We start from the raw sequence: 6000 nt of genomic DNA, 5'->3' as shown, positions 1-6000 counted from the left end.
TTCCTCTCCCTTAATTATAGCAAAACAACTTTTCAACCCCTGCAACTTCACGAATTGAAACTTTTGTTTTCTATAATTAACATTGCTAGCTTGTAATACTAAACATAATAATCATGCTCCCACTAACATGATAATTATCAGGATAACACTTATGCTCCCACTACCTTTGACATGTATCCAGAAATCAGAAGTACTTCTAGAAATCAATACTTTATTGAGTTTCTTACCAAAGTTCAGATTTCTGATACGAGATGCTTTGATAAGACTTTATCAAAATTATACACCTTTCCTCAGATAGCTCACTTGTGTGTCTAAACAATTTTTAGAACTATGAAAAGGGATGTCGTAATCATAGTCTCAATTGTTTAGACCTTTGCCATTTCTCACAAGTCCATGTTAGTGTGCCGGTTAACCACACACGCTCCATTAACGACTTTGAGAATGCAAATATCACAATTGCTATCTACTTAAAATCTACTTAGTGAAAGTGTTTCCTCACCATCATTTTCATGAATCAAGAGAAACCTTATGATACTTTGATTCTATGGTGTATGTGTTCCTATCCATGTGAATTTTGTCAAAACCATAATCACAAGACAAGGTTAGTGACAATTCCAAATTCATATGGACTAAACTTATGCAATCTTAAATTCTAGCCACCTGGCAGCACAAGAGCCTGCCATTGCTTGCAAGTTGTTATACAACCAATTGAGAACTCTCAAAACTCATATGCAAAGCCAACTTTAACTGGAATGGGCACAGAAATTGGAATATGTCAACACGATAGGTTATAAACCTCACGTCGTGTGCTCTTGTTAAACTACAGGTTTATATTCTTGATTAGATCTTGAAATTCTTTCAGGAGCTTTAAGACTCCCACTGTCCTCTTGACATATAAGACTATCTTGTAAAGAACCATTCCTTGACAAAATAAATATTCAAGAGTTAGTATGGATCCTTATCAAGATAACACTTTACACAATTGGTCTTAGTTGGTCTTTGTCTCATACAAAACATCACAACCTACCAATTTTAAATGTATAAGAGTAGAAAACACTATACTCTACATTTGACAAGTGTTATAAACCTTCTTAAGATGTGTCACTCAAGTTACAATCTAAGACTTGCTTTGGAACGAAGTATGACTCATCTTCTTGATTTAACCGTTTCAACAATTCATGACTCCTCTTCTTAGCCATAAGAATGCACTAAGATGTCCTTAGAGGATGAATTGTGATATGGTCTCACAATCATTAAGATGATCATAAAACATGATACTAAAGTACTCTCCCATCTTTTCAGATTTGAGAAACTTTTATCTTCCTGCCTAATTTGATTCTTCTTATTCGTTCTGCCTTACATTTAAACTTTTCCAATGCTTCAGAATTACACTTAAACTTGTAAGCATAACCATATTTACTAAACTTTAGTAAATCAAGACGAATAGTCTTTGTGGTGGACCTGATCATCGTACACCCAAGTGTACCCGATCCCTTTTTCCTTCACTTGACTCACATATACATGTGAACAAGGAATTAGTCTTAATTTTACAAAGACGAAAATTCTCATTCATCATACAATAAAACTTGCATGATTCCAAGTTTCGGTCCAATTGAAACTTGGGTGATGAAAATCTTTCCTTATTTGGCAAATTTAGACACTACCACAAATGAAAGAATCAAATCCACTTTCCAATATTGCTATTACTAAAATCATATAAGCAACAATTTTTTCACAAATGCCATTGTAAGGAGATTTTAAAATAAATAAAATAAAAACGTTTTTTCCTTTTATTTTTAAAACTTTGCGGAAAAACTTATCCTTAGAATGCATATGAAAAACTTGTTGTTACCTATTCCTAAGCAATATATCATAACTCTTAAGCAATAGCTCAAAATTCTGACCACCGAACCATGCGATCGAAATCCATCTTCGCGATCAGAATCAGCATATACTTCTTTTAAGCTTCCTCTTTTCTTCGATTCTTAAAACATCAACATGTGATCTAGTCACATCATGTATAAGAATCTCAATAGGAACTTAACAGAGTTAGATAGTGGATTTGCCTGAAGTAGAGTCAAACTTATTGACTTGATCAACCTTATGATCTTTCAGGTGAATAGGGCAGCTTTGCAGCCAATGGCCCTTCCTTTGGCAATAGAAACATATGGACTCTTTGGTAATGGGACTATCTCAGCCTTAGCCTTTCTCTTTACCATTTGGTCAACCGAGTTGACTATGGCCGATCCCTTTCCATTGGGAAGATAAAGCTTTTTCTGGATATCCAATGTTACCATTGTCAATGTCCATTGAAGGTTTGGGAAGTTGATCTTCTAATCAAATTTGCTTTACTAATCCTCCAAATCATTGCTGATTCAGCAGCACCAAGCAAATAGATAAGATCATTAAGGGTCATATCATAGTCTTTTTCATAGTAGTCCCAAAGGAACTCACTATGTGACTTAGAAAATGATTGAACATCCAACTTTCTCAAGACTTTGACACCCAACTCTCCCGGCTTGTCAATATGTGACTTCATCTCCAAGATATGATCACACATAGACCTTGCTTGCCAATAGGGCTTGAGTGACCCTGAATTATTCAAGAACTTGTGGGTTAGGGAGAATAATCGGACTTCATCTTCATTAGGAAAGCTTGTTTCAAGAGATTTGGGAAGATCATAGATGTCTAAGCCAGACATCTAATATGGGAGATATTCAAGTAAGTTGATTTAAGTCCTTAATATAACACCCAATCTGAAATATTAAGGCTAGGACCCAACACAATACCTTTATAACTTGGAAGAGGGATGCCGTAATCCAAGCTATAAAATATTTGAAGGTAGGCGAATGACGATTCACCAATTTCCACCATGAAAACGAAATAATTTATTAGGTTTTACTTGGATTTGAAACTCCTAGATCTTTTGAGATTCATTGAACTGTTCAATGGCATGTTTCAATCTCGATTGAGCCCTCTCAAATTTTGTGACTGGGATGCCGAGGATCACAAAACAAGGTGTGAATAACCATGAAAATATACTTGGTACCCATAATATTTACCCCTCAATCGATGTGTCGGTTAACCACACGCGCTCCACCGATACTATGATAAACATTTATTTACCCTTTGCCTACCTTGTTAAATCTAAGTTAGTGCCTTGGTTACCCACACGCGCTCCACTAACGACTTAAGCAAAGTGCAAAGTGTAATTTCATGGGTTAGCACCAAATTCACAATTTCCTAAGTAACTAAGATTGGGAATTTATAAGAGGTTTAGTTACTTAGTATTTATCATTAATACTTTTAATGAAGGGAGAATTCTAGTCCTTGTCCTACCCGTTCGGCTAACGACCCTCCACCAGTTAAGGAAGCGGTGGGCGAGAGTGGACACCCATTAAACTGCCATTTTATAGGCAGTAACATTATACCCCCCTTATAGACCGGCTTCGTGAATGAGACCTACTAACAGTAAGACTGACTTGCTCTTATATATATATATATATATATATATATATATATATATATATATATTATTCACTTATAATACTATAAAGTATAAGGGTTGAATTTTAACTTTTAAAATCCTAAGGGCTTAACTTGGAATTAAAGTATTCATGAGGGAAACTTTACAAATTCCAAAACTTGAGGGCAAGTTTTGAACTATTCAAAAACTTTTGGATTTTCATAACTTATAAATTTAATTAAGGTTTTAAAAGCTTTAATGAAAAGACTCTTGAACATCCATAACTTGAGGACAAGTTATCGAGTTCATAAAACAAAAATGACTCTTCAATTTTGTAACTCATGCATTTTAATGAAAATTTTGAAGAAATGTCTTTTGGAAATCCATAACTTGAGGATAAATTATGGACTCCATTAAAATACATTAAGGTCAAGAATTAACTAACAACACTTTGCAAATAATTCCTATGATCTACCAAAACTCATAAGTGTATGAACAATCCTATCAACAATTTCAAGAATTACATAAACTCATATAACCTTGAAATTTTGATAACAACCTTGAAATTGGTTTACCATGATCATTACCACATCAAAAACAGGTTTTATAAGTCCAAAATAGTTTAAGGTAATGATTCTAGACCAATTCCAGCTTTAAAACTCGAAGATATGCTGTTTGGGGGTCCAACTCGTCGAGTGCATGAACCAACTCGGCGAGTTGGATGAATTTACTCTTGGACTCATCGAGTCCCTTCATGGACTCGGCGAGTCTGCTGTCCAGACTGCAAAAAATTCGATTTTTAAGCACTTTTCAGCAAGTATAACAAGAAAACAAGCCTAGGATTTGATACCACTGTTGGGTTTTGAGCATTCTAACACTCCTAAGTGTACATGCAACCCTAAATACCTTGGACCTAGGTTTTCTCTATTATACATGAAAATAAGAGTATTCCAATGTGTTACCCTAACTAGCATACAAAACATTGATTCATATGTAATAAAGCAAGTTAGAAGACATACCTTTTGATGTAGCTTGATTCTATGGAGCTTAAGAGCCTAGTGCCTCAAGTGTGACACCTCAAATGGTTCACACAACATCAAATGCACTTGGAATAACTTAGAGAGAAATTAACACTTCATGAAATCGGCTAGCCCTCACCATTCACACATAGTGGCCGATTTTTTGGAAGAATAAGAAGCTTATATAGTGTATCACAATTAGGGTTACACCATGTAAACCCTAATTATCATGGCTTTCCATTTCTTGGATCCATGGGTTCAAAAACACCATGGAGCATCCATGGAGTATCCTATGGGTTTTAGCCCAACTTTATAAACCATGGAGTATTAGCCCACTATACAAGTATGGATGATTTACACAATCAACCCATATATTTAATTAGTCTCCTTTTGATCACTTAATTAATTCCAATTTAATTCTTGATCAATACTAATTAAATAATATTATTAATATATTAGAACTTATAATATATTAATAAACCTTAAGTGTTATTTCTCTCATTTTAGTCTATCCAAATGCATGATGCCATGCAATCCAAATGGACCATGCCAAGTCGGGTCAAGTACATACCAATTATAGTTATGGACTTAGACACTAATCCAACAACATCACTATACCCTACTACTCTCAAGTCATCACTCCCACCGAGGGTAAGGAACCAGTCCTTAGTACTCCGCAGGTACTTGAGAATGTTCTTTACCGCAGTCCAGTGAGCCTTACCAGGGTTCCCCTTATATCTGCTGACCATGCTCAAAGCAAAGGCCACATCAGGACGAGTACAAGTCATAGCATACATGATCGAGCCCACAGCGGAAGCATATGGTACTCGACTCATCTCAGCTATCTCAGCCTCTGTACTCGGGCTCTGAGTCTTACTCAATCTGGCGTTACTCTGGATCGGTAACTCTCCTTTCTTGGAATTCTGCATGCTAAACCTATTCAGCACCTTATCCAAGTAGGTACTCTGACTAAGTCCAATTAGTCTCTTACTCCTGTCTCTCAAAATCCTTATCCCTAGGATATAGGCAGCTTCTCCAAGGTCCTTCATAGTGAAACACTTCCCAAGCCAGGACTTCACTTCCTGCAGAGTTGGGATGTCATTTCATATGAGTAGTATGTCATCTACTTACAATACCAAAAAGCTAACTATACTCCCACTATCCTTGACATATAGACAAGATTCATCTTCGCTCCTCGAAAAGCCAAACTCTTTGACTTTCTCATCGAAACAAAGATTCCATCTGCGAGGTGCTTGTTTCAATCCATTGATGGATTTCTCAAGATTACATACTCTACTAGGGTACTTTGTACTGACAAAACCCTCTGGCTGACTCATGTAAACATCCTCAGCCAACTTTCCATTAAGGAAAGCGGTTTTGACATCCATTTGCCATATTTCATAATCATGAAATGCAGCAATGGCTAACATAACCCTAATAGACTTAATCTTTGCTACTGGTGAAAAGGTCTCATCATAATCAACTCCCGGAGTTAGTGAAAAGCCCTTTGCAACC

The sequence above is a fragment of the Lactuca virosa genome, chromosome 1 (assembly GCF_052849685.1).
Source record: "Lactuca virosa cultivar CGN04683 chromosome 1, Lactuca_virosa_CGN04683_v6, whole genome shotgun sequence".
Lineage (NCBI taxonomy): Eukaryota > Viridiplantae > Streptophyta > Magnoliopsida > Asterales > Asteraceae > Lactuca > Lactuca virosa.
The sequence above is the reverse complement of the archived record's forward strand: the minus strand, read 5'-3'. Positions refer to the sequence as shown.